Source organism: Hyla sarda, chromosome 1, assembly GCF_029499605.1.
Source record: "Hyla sarda isolate aHylSar1 chromosome 1, aHylSar1.hap1, whole genome shotgun sequence".
In the NCBI taxonomy this organism is placed as follows: domain Eukaryota; kingdom Metazoa; phylum Chordata; class Amphibia; order Anura; family Hylidae; genus Hyla; species Hyla sarda.
In genome coordinates, this window is record NC_079189.1 from 139,313,389 (window position 1) to 139,328,828 (window position 15,440).

A 15,440-nucleotide genomic window follows, 5' to 3' on the forward strand; every position below is an offset into this window, starting at 1 on the left:
TCTCGGTCAAAGAAATTTTAGCTGCCAAAAAGGTCAGAGGGAAAAATTTTTTTTTAGTGGACTGGGAGGGTTGTGGTCCTGAAGAGAGATCCTGGGAACCTGAGGACAACATCCTAGACAAAAGTCTGCTCCTCAGGTTCTCAGGCTCTAAGAAGAGGGGGAGACCCAAGGGGGGGGGTACTGTTACGCCGAGCGCTCCGGGTCCCCGCTCCTCCCCGGAGCGCTCGCTTCACTCTCCCCGCGGCAGCGCTCCGGTCACGTCCTCTGACCCGGGGCGCTGCGATTCCGCTGCCAGCCGGGATGCGATTCGCGATGCGGGTAGCGCCCGCTCGCGATGCGCACCCCGGCTCCCCTACCTGACTCGCTCTCCGTCTGTTCTGTCCCGGCGCGCGCGGTCCCGCTCCCTAGGGCGCGCGCGCGCCGGGTCTCTGCGATTTAAAGGGCCACTGCGCCGCTGATTGGCGCAGTGGTTCCAATTAGTGTGTTCACCTGTGCACTTCCCTATATCACCTCACTTCCCCTGCACTCCCTTGCCGGATCTTGTTGCCTTAGTGCCAGTGAAAGCGTTCCTTGTGTGTTCCTTGCCTGTGTTTCCAGACCTTCTGCCGTTGCCCCTGACTACGATCCTTGCTGCCTGCCCCGACCTTCTGCTACGTCCGACCTTGCTTTTGCCTACTCCCTTGTACCGCGCCTATCTTCAGCAGCCAGAGAGGTGAGCCGTTGCTAGTGGATACGACCTGGTCACTACCGCCGCAGCAAGACCATCCCGCTTTGCGGCGGGCTCTGGTGAAAACCAGTAGTGGCTTAGAACCGGTCCACTAGCACGGTCCACGCCAATCCCTCTCTGGCACAGAGGATCCACTACCTGCCAGCCGGCATCGTGACACCCCTCACATATCATGCACCCCTCATCATCCACCAGCAACAACCCGCTGTGGTAATAGCATGAGCTGACGGATGTTGGGGTGCTACTGCTGGGGGGGGGAGCATTAGGTAGGCACATTATGAAGGTAGCAGTTTCCCCACATTATGCAGCATAGATACCCCACATTAGGTAGCATAGATTCCGCACATTAGGTAATATTTTTTATATTTCCTTACCTGGCCGCGCTCTGGCAGGCTCAGGTAATGCGGCGGCTTTTGTGAGCTGTGTGGATAGTATGACGAGTGACGTCTCCTGACGGCTCCTCTGCACGGCATCAGGGACATCACTCCTTATTTCCTGCAGCCACCGCAGGTGACTATTCTAAAGTGGCTGCGGCCGGGCTAGTAAACTTAAACAAGCAGCCAGCGCTGCGGCCACTCTGACCAGCGGCGGCTGCAGAGAATGAGGAGTGACGTTCCTGACACTGTGCAGAGGAGCTGGCAGGATATGTCACTCGTCATACTATCCACACAGCTCACAAGACCCGCCGCATTACCTGAGCCTGCCGGAGCGCGGCCAGGTAAGGAAATATGAAAAATAGAAAAAGCAGGGGGAATGATGAGCAGAGGTTAAATAATGAGTAAGAGGGGGGTAATGATGAGTCAGAGGGAGGGGGAAATGATGAGCAGGGGGGGAATGATGAGTCAGAGGGGGGTAATGATGAGCAGGGGGAATCACAGGGGAAAGAAGGCACACAGGGGATAAGAGGGGGGGTAAATGTGGCACAGGGGCTTATAAAAGGGAAGGAATGTTGTGGCACAGGGAAGAGGGGGCAAACTGAGGAGCAGGGGGAATCAAAGTTGGGGGGATGATGAGGCATATAGTTCAGAGCTTCCAAGTAATTTAGTTTACATTTATTTTTTTTCCTCAAATTTTCCTGTGAAAATGAGGGTGCGTGTTATACGCCAGTGCATGTTATACATCGATAAATACGGTATATACAAATATATATCATGTATATGTATAATATAATGTGTGTGCCACCCTTTACTGAATTTATTTGACGGCTCTTTGATGGCATCATTGACCATAGGTGTCTGAATAATAATAATAAATAGTAAATATACTATAAAAAAAAAAGTATATCAGAGTCATCAGTAACTGTTTATTTTTTTTTATTCAACATTTTTTATCTGTGACCAGCATTAAAGTTAAAGAAAAAAAGTTAAAAGAAAAAAAAATGGTAGCAAAACAGATCTCAGATTTTAGCAAAATAAATATGGAGGGGGCACAGACCACCAGCTAGGCATATAAATGCTATACTATGTTTTAACATGGGAAAGAAATAACAGTGCCCCTATGATATAGGAGAATACATGGTACCATTGCCAGCTGTTTTGCTGCAGTACCATATGGATTTGCATATCTTTGAGACATTACCCACATAATGGCTGACAGTTACGCAATGTTGATCACTCACCACTGGCATAGAAATAACTTATGACATAATGGTGGCAACTTTGTACAATACCCCAAAAACATAAAACTTGTAATATTTAGTGATTTAAATGAATTATGCATAATTTTATCATTTCAATATGAAAAGTTTAACCATGCATTTCAGTCTTAGCCATGAGTCATCCTGCTTGTGTAGGGAGTATATCTTAATGTGTGTGTACACACACATATATATATATATATATATATATATATATATATATATATATATATATATATATATATATATAGTGAGATTATCCCAGGGGGGCTAGCTCAGGGATCCTCACAACTTTGTACAGGATACACTTTTATCAGGAGTCAACACACCACAGCAGCCTCATGCAAGGTCTGGTTCCTCACCACGTTTATTTCACTCAAGGCTGCAGGTACAACAAAATAAATAAAATCAGGAACAAAATAAACACTGGACTCCTGGGCCACTACCTACATGTGCCAACATGCCCTGACTATGCTATTGGTGGACTAGCTTCCTGCCAGTGTAAAACATTCCATCTGCAACCTTTTGTGCCATAGTTCACACTTATCTTGTATCCAGGAGGCCCGAAACGCCTCGGTACTACTGTTCGTGATGTATATGTTGCTGTTTGGCTTGTTTCAATAAAGATACCTGGTTTTAATGCACGAGCTGAGCTGGAACTTCTTTCTTTGGACTCTCTTCATTACATTGAGCTGGAAATGGTACCAGGCACTCCGGGGTCCGGCGTGGTGATCATAGGAAGTGTGAGCGGTCACTTGACGTTTGTTGGTATCTTGTGTCCCTTAGCCAGCTTGTCTGACAGTCCCTCTGGAAAAGAACACTCTTCTTGTTATCCATGAAAATGTCACAGTCCACACTGGTGCCACTTTGTGAGTCCACCAAAGCCACCTGCTGTGTGTTCATCTGGCAAAGGGACTCGGTGTGTCCCCCCCCCCCCTTGCTTCAATCTGCTCAGCCCACACTGTCTGACTGCCCCTACATATAATAATTATGACCCGTCCTGTTCCCCCCACATAATAATGCCCTGTGCCCCTAATATATATTGCCCCCTGTGCTGTGCCCTTCACATATAATTCCCCCGTTCTTTGCTCCTCACATATAATGCCCCCATCATGCGTCCCTCACATATAATGCCCCCTGTGCTGTGCCCCTCACATATAATGTCCCCTGTGCTGTTCCCCTCACTTATAATGCCCCCGTGCTGTTCTCTCACATATAATGCTCCTGTTATATGCCCCACACATATAATGCCCCCTGTGCTGTGCCCTTCACATATATGGCCCCATTCTTTGCCCCTCATATATAATGCCCCTATCATGCACCCCTCACATATAATGCCCCCATCATGCACCCCTCACATATAATGCCCCGTGCTGTGCCCTTCACATATAATGCCCCGTGCTGTGCCCTTCACATATAATGCCCCCGTTCTTTGCCCCTCACATATAATGCCCCCATCATGCGCCCCTCACATATAATGCCCCCTGTCCTGTCCCCTCAGGGGGCATTATATGTGAGGGGCACAGCACAGGGGGAATTATATGTTTGGGGCACATGACAGGAGCATTATATGTGAGGGGAACAGCACAGGGGGCATTATATGTGAGGGGCGCATGATGGCGCATTATATATGAGGGACACAGGATGGGGGCATTATATATGAGGGTCGCATGATGGGGGCATTATATGTGTGGGGCACATCACAAGGGGCATTATATGTGTGGGGCACAGCACAGGGGGAATTATATCATATAATGCCCCCTGTGCTGTGCCCCTTACATATAATGCCCCCTGTGCTGTGCCCCTCACATATAATGCCCCCTGTGCTGTGCCCCACACATATAATACCCCCTGTGCTGTGCCTCACACATATAATACCCCCTGTGCTGTGCCCCTCACATATAATGCCCCCGTGCTGTGCCCCACACATATAATACCCCCTGTGCTGTGCCCCCACACATATAATTTACCGCACAGGGGGCATTATATGTGAGGGGCACAGCACAGGGGGCATTATATGTGAGGGGCACAGCACAGGGCCCCCCCTGTCATGTGCTCTTCACATATAGTGCCCCCAGTGCTTTGCCCTGCAGCCCCTCACATTAAAAATTCCCCTTTCTCTTCCCCCCCTAAGTTTTTAAATCCCCCTCCCCCTCCCCCTGTATGATATAGTGCCCTTAACAGTGGCACATATTCTGTCCCCCAAATCCCCTGGGCCCTGAGCATACTCTTAGTACTTACTGTATGCTGGCCGCGGGGACGGGATTTCCGAGCGCCGGCGCGATGATGTGACGTCATCACGCCGGCCTGCAGTGGATCGCGACCCCGCAGCTCACACGCTGTACTCACAGCGTGTGACTGCCAAGGTTAGTGAATGGTGGAGCGTAAGCTTACAGCTTCGGCTCCACCATTCTAGGGGGCGGGGGGCAGCAATCTCGGGGGGGGGGGGCAATTGCCCCGTTGCCCCCCCCCCCCCCTGGATCCGCCACTGGTCAGACAATGCTGTAAGTTGAAGTTTTAGAGCAGCTGCAGAGTTTGTGAAACATACAGTAGCTGACTATAATCCTTTATTGGAATCTACTAATTAACCCCTTAAGGACCAATGCAAATAAACCTGTACGCCCCTGAAAGACCAGGCCTGTTTTTTCAAATCGGGGATGTCTGTCTTTATTAGAGAATAACTCTGGTAACGTTTTGCCAATCACGATAATTCTGACATTGTTTTTTTGTCACAAGTTGTCCTTCATGTACATAGTAAAAGTAAGCCGATATCATTTGTAGTTTTTTTTTACAATGCAAAAAATCATGACATTTTTACAAAAAATTAAGATTTTTTGCTATTTTAACACTAATTGGTTGCATATATTTATACTTACTGACCAAATAGTTCATGAAACTTATACTTTCAGATGTCTACTTTATTTTGACGTCATTTTTTAGTTTTTAATTAACATTTTAAATTAGTTAGAACCCTAACAATTTAACTTGAAATTTTGAAAATTTTGAAAATGTGAAAAGTAAATTTTTTTTATGTGCTATGCAAGGTTTGCAGAAATTAAAAGGTAGTAGAACATAGGAACACCCCCCAAATGACCCCATTTTAAAAACTAGACCCCTCAAGGTATTCGCTAGGGGGTACAGTGAGTATTTTAACACCATAGTTTTTTGGCAGGAATTATTACAAAGTCAGTGTTAAAAATTCGAAAATTGCAATTTTTCACAAATGCATCATTTGGGGGGCATATTTTTTGTACATCACTTCTGATATTGAAAGAAATGCACCCTATATTTTATTTAGCTGCTTGTCCCATGTTCGGAAATACCCCCGCTTTGGCCATATATGGTTCCTTGGCCGCGTGGTAGGACTCAGAAGGAGAGGAGCGCCATTTGGCTTTCAGGGCAGAACAGTACCCCAGTAAGTGACCCCATTTATATACCGCACCCCTACAAGTTATTGGCTGGTCGGCTGGCAGTATAACGCGTCTGTCTGTGACAGTTAAGGCTCCTGATGGATATATCCGCCATGTTGTGGGAATAAGCACCCGCTCATGGCGAATATATCCATCACTGCTGCGGCTGGGTAGCTCAGTGTGTCCGCTCATGACTGCTGGCGGAAAATCCGCCGCTATGAGTGGACGCACAAAGCTACCCAGCCGCAGCAGCGAGCTCATTACCGTGACTGCTGCATAATGTGTAGGATCACGTGGCGGACATCCGCAGCATATTACATGCTGCGGATGTCCGCCAATGCGATCCTACACATTATGCTTTTTTTTTTAATTAGATTCATTTAATAAATGTATATTTAATATATTTTTTTTAACACTTTTATTACATTTTTATTAATTTTACACTTTTATTTTATTTATTTATTTATTTTTACACTTTTTAATGCTTTGGAATACTTAGTATTCCAAAGCATTGCAGTTATATGCTGCCTGCCAGTTTTCACTAGCAGGCAGCATATTTCACTGGCAGGCAATACCCAGGGCAGACCTGGGGGTCTTTGTAGGACCCCCGGCAGCCCAGGTATGCAGCAGCACCCCGCGATCGCGATGCGGGGTGCTGCAGGAGAGACTGAGGGAGCCCCCTCCCTCTGCCAGAACTCCTTACAGCGCGCGGTCACTTCTGACCGCGGCTGTAGGGGTTAAACTGTCGGGAGTGAAGTGAACTTCACTCCCGGCAGTGCGGCCACACACAGCACCCCGCGATCGCGCTGCGGGGTGCTGCAGAGGAGACAGAGGGAGCCCCCTCCCTCTGTCAGAACTCCTTACAGCCGCGGTCACTTCTGACCGCGGCTGTAAGGGTTAAACTGCCGGGAGTGAAGTGAACTTCACTCCCGGCAGTGCGGGCAGGTCCCGGCCAGCCGCGGACACACACAGCACCCCGCGATTGCGATGCGGGGTGCTGCAGGAGTGACAGAGGGAGCTCCCTCCCACTGTCATAACACTTACAGCCCGCGGTCACTTCCGACCGCGGCTGTAAGGGTTAAAACTGCCGGGACCGAAGTTTACTTCGGTCCTGGCAGTGCAGCAGGGTCCCGGCTGTGTGATACAGCCGAGTCCCTGCCGCGATCTCGTGGGTGCACTGGGCAGCACCCACGAGAAGAATGGACGAGTATAGACGTCCAGGTGCGGGAACGGCCGCCAACCTGGACGTCTATACTCGTCCTTGGTCGTTATCGGGTTAATAGAGTTTTTTTTTCATTTCTAAACCTCAGGTGTAGAATATTTGCATGCAGACTAGTGATTGTAAATATATAAATAGATATAATTTATTGCATATTACTTAACAATACAACAGCATTAGCCGATTTTAATCTATGTTCACATAGAGTCTTTACAAAACATAGCTTTAAATTTTAATTACTGGTAAATGAAAAGGAGGCATTGAAAGGAACAGTAAACCCATTATTAGGCTTTTTATATCTTTAGCTTCCGCTGCCTCTTTTCTAAGAGCATAAGGTAAAACAAAGGAGCAATAATAACTCTGGGCAAGAGCAGAATAAGGAATCTAGTCAAAATGAAATATTCATAACAGTACAAATTGATATAATAGCGGCAAATGAAATTGTAATGTTTTTTCCATTTAAACATATCAGGATAGCAGGCTTTTTCAGCCATTGTGCTTTTTTTCTCTGTTTGCCATGTAAGGACCATGACTTCCCAATCTAGAAATCATGAGAATATTTACACTCCTTATTTTTGTAAACATTTTATTATATATTTTCATGTGACAACACTGAAGAAATAACACTCCGCTCCATATGGCTCAACCGGCTTGTCTTTAGCAAACTGTAGGCTGCAGTGTGTGATGTATGGTCTGCACACTGACAGGCTGACCCCCCCACCCCTTCAACCTCTCCGAGAATGCTGGCAGAACTCATATGTCTATTTCCCCAAGACAGCCTCTAGATATGATGCTGAGCATGTGCATTCAACTTGTTTGGTCAATCATGGTGAGATGAACCTGTCCTGTGAAACCACTGTATGGTCTTAATAACAGAAAAACTCCAAAGAGAGTAAAAATTGCTCATATTTGTATATGGCAAACATATTATTAACTGTACTATGCTATTGTGTCTATATATTTATCATTTTGGTGTTCATACTAGCAGTTGTGTATACTGTATTTTCAATATTTTAATCTGAAAGGGTTAACAGGAACGGGTTTGACAGGTGGGACTATTTATTCGGTGGGACTAGTTAGTTACGAGACCTAGAAAAAGGGTCATTTTGAAACACATCGTTGTCTGTATAATTTTTGTAGTTCACTATGTATTTTTAATGGTTTTGTAACAGAGCTAGTAAATATCTTGGAAGAAGCCTGTGTCCGGGATGCTGGGATTTTAGTCCTTTTGGAGTTTTCCTGTTATTGAGTCTCTACCTGCAATTGTCTGCAACACCACGTACATCTGGCTGGCTAATCGTGGATCTATCATGTGGAGGGGTGAGCAAAAAAAACTTTTTTTCTCTAGTTATACTGTCTTGCCTACATGCTGCAACTAAGTTTCAGGGTTTTGGCAATCTTCTTATAGCCTAAGCTATCTTGATGTAGAGCAGATCCGTATAGAGTTTTTGCCATGAGGTGCCATGTTGAACTTTCAGTGACTAGTATCAGAGAGTGTGAGACTGGGAAACCTGCTCTGAATTTCCACCTGAGACCTTGTTACACTAACATGTCACATGACACTGGGGAGGAAAACTAGCTAAATGGATACAATTTGGACATTTCCACTAAATAGGGTACCCACTTTTGTTGCCAAGGTTTAGACATCAAAGGAGTACTCCTCCCCTAGACAAAGGATAGGGAATAAGATGTCTTATATCAAATGCAAAGTAGAAACAGACAGTCTGGCACTGCAGCTTCACACACCTGCGGACTTCCTAATAATCTGTCACAATGTAGCAGCATCCAGGTATATATAGAAACAGTGGTGGTGCAAACCTTGCGTGAGAGCTATAAGTGCAATGCCAAATCCAAGCAGGAGAAAATAACTCAAGCGCACTCACCACTTATTTTGCTTCTTCAATATTCTTTATTTCATGTCGCTTCGAAAAGGTGCAGGGGGGTGTCGCAGAAGAGGTCAAACAGGACTACGGACCCGTCTCGCGCTACAAGTGCTTCATAATGCCCTTTATTCTTTGAGTGAATGGCCTTATGAAGCGCTTGTAGCGCGAGACGGGTCCGTAGCCCTGTTTGACCTCTTCCGCGACACCCCCCTGCACCTTTTCCAAGCGACATGAAATAAAGAATATTGAAGAAGCAACATAAGTGGTGAGTGCGCTTGAGTTATTTTCTCCTGCTTGGATAAGATGTCTGATCGCAGGGGTCCCACCGCTGGCACCCCCCACGATCTCCCTGCAGCACCCGGCATTTTAAACAGTATGTTTAGAACCCTGAGTTCCAGTGGCGGTAAATGTGACGTCACATCACGCCTCAACATGACACCATGAGGGGGTGTGGCATGACATCACGTCTTCTGCCGTGGGAAATGCACAGAGATTGCTGGGGGGCCCAGCGGTGGGACCCCAGTGATCAGACATCATATCCCCTATCCTTTGGATGGGGGGGGGGGTGGAGTATCCCTTCAATGGCTGTGTGTTGAGTTATTCAGAGTCATTTCTTCAGTATTTTCCACTATTCCAAGTATAAATCTAGATAAATACACTATAACAAGATTAAACCAGCCCTTCTTTGTAAACGGCATACAATCTATTATCCTCTCAATACTTCACGTGTGACAGTCCTTAAAGAGTACCTGTCATCAAACCATATTTTCTAAACCAACTTAGATTATATTCCCTAACTACTCCTAACACCCCTCACTCCCTGCAGGAAAAAGTGGGCGTTCCCAAGCAGGCACGACGTCACTGAAGTCTACGAGAGCTGTGCCTTGCCATGCCCTGCCTGCAATTCCTGAGTTTGGTCTCCTGCAGGGTTGGTCTCCTGAGTTTGGTCTCCTGTTTGACATGCGCAGGAACAGAAAACAAAAGTTGCAAATGATATATCGATGACCACTGGAAAAAACTTTAATGATACACACAAAGGCAGTACAGCTTGCTACAACTTCACTCAAAAAAGGGTAAACACCATGATAATTGTCCCCCATGGTGACACCATAAAAACATTATGTTACATGACTAGTTAGTGAGCATGCATCTAAAGTTATTCACAGAGAAGTATATAGATGAGGAGAATGAACAAAAAGCAGAAGCTTGTTCCAGTATTCAAATACTGCAGGTAAGTATTTGAAACAAGAACATTTATTCTCTGCACACAACACGTTTCTAAGGTACAGAATAAATGTTCTTGTTTAAAAGTCTTACCTGCAATATTTCAATACTGGCAGCACAAAACAAACTTCTGCTCTTTGTGTGTCCTCTATTAACTACTGCGCACTTGGTGATCCAGAGTGGGAAGCCGCAGCAGAAAGTGTCTGGCTTTTAATAATAAGCGCACAGAGCATTGTGCCTCAACGTTCACAGGTAAACACGTTTCTGCAGACACCATTTTGGTTTTCAAACATGGAGCATTCCTCATCCTATGCTTTATTTCGACTTTAGATCAGAGGATGTTTCAGACAAATTTTAATGTAAAAAAAAAAAAAAAAAAACTGACAAATCTGATAATAAAAAAAAACTATGTTTAATCAGAAACATTGCAGATGTTATTTTTTTTCTAGTTGACAGTTTACAAATTAGTGGAGTTAATATTCTTATAAACAATATTGGATCTGCCCCAAATATGCTTAGTACACCCCTGCTAAAATATTCTGTCAAAACAGCACACAAATTATTATATTAAGCCAATGATTTTCTCATTCAGAAGATGCAACACCCAACCCTCTTTTGTGTATCATATATTAATTCTGACAGAAATGCTTTTCCAGGTGTGACTACATCTTGGTTCCCATCTCCTGGCTTTATTGATTCATGTTTAATTGCTGTCCTGTTTGAAGAGGCTTTCCTATGACCGCACATCAATAGGACAGGCAATAACTTACTGGCTGCCTGTACCCATCTAAATGAATAATAATTAACACTGATACAGAAATGCAGAAAGGACCTCCATTCTCAGAAGGGACCCCCAACAAACATGTCATAGCATATCCTCTTTACAATATATGCCATAACACAGTGATCCCACCTAGTGGCTTAGGTGGCAATCCACATGTGACTCACATGTCAAAAAGATATTAAAGGTAGGTAACAAAGTGATAATAGCCAAATCAGCATATCTTAACTTTAATATACGTGTTCCTTTTTATTATTGTGTGGCTAAACCCCACCTGTTATATTTGAAATGAGCTTACTATCTGCATAAGTTTGGGGAGCTAGCCATAATATAAAATGATGTAAAAAATACCTTTTATACAGTGTGTGTAATTATTTCGTGCCATTTTTCTCCCTTACAGACTGCTTTTATGGTCTCCTAAAGACTGCTCCCATGATCCAAAATCTTACTCATACACTGGGGACATTGACCCCCTTCTGTTCGCACTATGGAATCTCCACTTGCAAAATCCTGTGAGCGGAGATTCCATCTGGCGGGCGCCACCAAAATACTTCAGCGGTAGGACCGCGCAGCACTGCGCCATTAATGGCTATGCAGTGCTCGCGGACTTCCGCGCAACATGTTCTTTCTTTGCTGGGAACAATTTCAGCGGTGAACCATTTACACTGATGACCCATTTACACTGATGGAATTCCACGGGAATTATGCAGTGTGAACGTACCCTACAAAGACTGCTCCCATGAACCACCATCTCTCTCATTCTCTGATATTGACCCCCTACTTCTCTTACACAGACTGCCCCCATGGTTCCCTATCCCTTTCATAGATTATTCCTGTGGTCACCCATTTCTCTTATACGCACTACTCATCATATGCCCTACACGCACACAGCTACAGCACAACTTCACACAGACAGCTTTCCCTACACAAAAACTGCTCTCCTCTGCCCCTTCTTTAAACAGCCCTCTTGTACACAAATAACTCTTCACTGCCCATAGACAGCTCCCCTTTCATATAGACAGTTACACCTCCACAAACAGCCCCTTTCTGCACACAGATGTCCCCTGTACACAAATAGGTCACACACTACAAAGATAGATCCTTTTCACTATACAGACAGCTCCCTCTTTACACAAACCGACTCTACTGAGACAGCTTTTATCTCCACAAAGACAGTGCCCCCTATACATGGACAAATCCCCCTCAACAGAGACAGATCTCGCCTAATCAGACAGCTTCCTCTCCACAAAGACTCCTTTGCACACAGTCCCCTCTCCTCAGAGACAGCTCCCTTCTACACAGACAACTATCTCCTCTACAGAGACAGTTCCCTCCCTCCTACACAGGGCCCCCATCAGGGGGGTTACAACCAGTACCCTAGTAAGGGGCCCAGATCCCCAGGGAGGCCCACTGGCGCAGGACTCTACACTCACCACTGGCTGTCACTATGCAAACATGACTATTCTCTGTACAGTCAGTCACTGTCACAAACAATACACCTCCTTAGGTTTACCCTCATTTGGGGCCATCGGGCGCTGCCACTTTAAAACAGCAACAGCTGCCAGGAGGTAATGTAAGAAATGTGCCATGTGCACAGGCAAGTCCACTGCACTATGCCCCTGACATCACTCACCTCATAGCAGAGAAGAGGAGAGCGGCGCGGGCTGGATGAACTTTCCTAGCCTGAGACTGGGAATATGCGGTAGGCTGCCAGTGCCTGGCCCCAGGTAGTTAATACTTAAAAATCTATGACTGGGGTCAGGGTAGAAGCACTAAAATTAATAATTATACCTCCCTGTGTATCCTGCGGGACTGTGCCGCATTTTATGGTCTGCCCTCTGACCCAGGAGTTCTGCCTTGGGCCTCTCTTTGCTTCTCAGCAGCACACTGTCCCTTCTTGATGAGCTCTGGCTACTAGTTTACATAGCTCTGCAGCCTTAGATGATGGGTGAGGGAGCAACAGATTGCACAGGAGTCGCTGTGTATCTCAGCATAGTTAGTGCCCCGAGGAGGTCACGGGTGAGCAAACACAGGAGAAGGGGAAACATCAACCTGCTTGTAACACAAGCCCTGAATATGGGAGAAGCAGCAGACAGTGGAACTCCTGGATTCTCCTCAGATCTGTGACTCCTGGATCTGTTAATAGTTTACAGTGTGTTGCAGGAAAGCATCAATAAAGCAATAATTCATCCTAGTTTTCTGTGTTTTTGGGCCTACTGGCATCACAACTTCCCCCCTATAATACATGTATATGTCAGCAGAAAGTCACAGTGGGGGAGATTTATCAAAACCCGTGCAGAGAAAGAATGGTGCAGTTGCCCATAGCAATTAATAAGATCCCATTTTTTGTTTTAAAGGTCCTGATTGGTTAATATGGGCCACTGAACCACTCTTCCTCTGCACAGCTTTTGATAAATCTCCCCCAATGTGATCATGGGGTATGCATACTCATTCATGCATATTGTCTAATCTGTAATTTGATGCCTTTTGGAGATTTTTCCATCTTTTCTTGGCTTCATTATGCACACTAATACAAATTTTTACATGGGGTGCCCAAACTTTTGATCCCCACTGTATATGGCCTGTCATGGTAATAATAGTGGTTATGATGTGGTTCCATTATTTAGGCATATACAGTGGGGATCAAAAGTTTGGGCACCCAAGGTAAACATTTGTATTAATGTGCATAAAGGAGCCAAGGAAAGATGGAAAAATCTCCAAAAGGCATCAAATTACAGATTAGACATTCTTATAATTTGTCAACAAAAGTTAGATTTTATTTCCCTCATTTACACTTTCAAAATAACAGAAAAAAAAAAATGGTGTCTGCAAAAGTTTGGGAACCCTGCAGAATTTATAGCATGCTTGCCCCCTTTGCAAAGATGAGACCTGCCAGTGTCATGGATTGTTCTCAATCATCATCTGGGAACACCAGGTGATGTCAATCTTAAAGGTTTTAAATGCCCAGACTCATCTGACCTTGCCCCAACAATCAGCACCATGGGTTCTTCTAAGCAGTTGTCTAGAAATCTGAAACTGAAAATTGTTGACGCTCACAAAGCTGGAGAAGGCTGTAAGAAGATAGCAAAACATTTTCAGATGTCAATATCCTCTGTTTGGAATGTAATTAAGAAATGGCAGTCATCAGGAACAGTGGAGGTTAAAGCAAGATCTGGAAGACCAAGAAAAATATCAGACAGAACAGCTCGCAGGATTGTGAGAAAAACAATTCAAAACCAACGTTTGACTGCACAATCCCTTTAGAAAGATCTGGCAGACACTGGAGTTGTGGTACACTATTCCACTATAAAGAGATACTTGTACAAATATGTTCTTTATGGAAGAGTCATCAGAAGTAAACCTCTTCTACGTCCTCACCACAAAAATCAAGACAAGTTATGTGGACAGATGAGGTTAAAATTGAACTTTTTGGCCGGAATGACCAAAGGTACGTTTGGAGAAGAAGGGGAACAGACTTTAATTAAAAGAACCTATGTCCAACTGTTAAGCATGGGGGTGGTTCAATCATGCTTTGGAGTTGTATTGCAGCCAGCGGCACAGGGAACATCTCATGAGTAGAAGGAAAAATGGATTCAATAAAATGTCAGCAAATTTTGGATGCTAACTTGATGCCATCTGTGAAAAAGGACAAGAAATTAACTCTGCAGGGTGCCCAAACTTTTGCAGACACCATTTTTTTGTTTTCTGTTATTTTGAAAGTGTACATGATGGAAATAAAATCTAACTTTTGTTGACATAAGAATGTCTAATCTGTAATTTGATGCCTTTTGGAGATTTTGGAGATCTTTCCTTGGCTTTTTTAAGCACATTAATACACATTTTTACCTGGGGAGCCAAAACTTTTGATCCCCACTGTAGGGGAATCACTGGATATAAGTGCACTGAAATCATTTATATGGTCTGTGGTGGTATTGATAGTTGTTGCTGTCAGTTTGTCAGTGTAGAAGTGTAGAAGCATTTTCCTAATCTCAGATGACAAGCTGACAACATAATTTCTGTTAAGGCTACGTTCACACATACAGGATGCCCGCACTTGAGCAATGTTTTATAAACAGCAGTGGGAGTATCTGAAAAAGGAGGCTTGGTGCACTTGGGTATGGCTGAGTGTGGTTGTGGTTAGGGGCATGGCTGGGGGTCGTGGTGCACCACCTTATCTGTCTCTATGCTTTCAGCAAAAGTTGTGAGGTATGATGATATAATAATGGCAGTGGCAGGCAGCTGGGACCTGCTGCCTGGGGCAATATCTGTTTGGGGGCTGCGGCTGTACATAGGTGTCCCTACCATGTTTCTGTGTCCTGGAATGTTTGAGAAATCAAGCTTTATAATCATCCTGCACTGTATGTAAATTCTCATCAAGTAGTCCCCATAGTGGTGTAGCGTTTACAAGTAGTGACTGTACCCAGGGCTATGATCACACCTCTTTGTTTCTAATCACACCTACTGTACATTTCTCTCCTGATCTCCACTGATGCTTCTGCGGCATTCAGGAAAGTGCTGTGCACATGCCCCTATGCTTTTGGTCCTGAGCAACACATGGAA

General features: G+C 44.9%; 1 long non-coding RNA gene across 1 annotated transcript in view; it reads right to left on the minus strand.

Annotated features, from left to right (window-relative positions):
* Positions 1 to 2,682: 2,682 nt before the first annotated feature.
* The window catches only part of LOC130302627 (uncharacterized), a 100,148-nt gene continuing 87,390 nt past the window's right edge, over positions 2,683 to 15,440 (minus strand). Inside the window, exon 3 of the long non-coding RNA XR_008852815.1 lies at positions 2,683 to 3,170. This is a non-coding gene — a long non-coding RNA (uncharacterized LOC130302627). The remainder of the gene's footprint in view (positions 3,171 to 15,440) is intronic.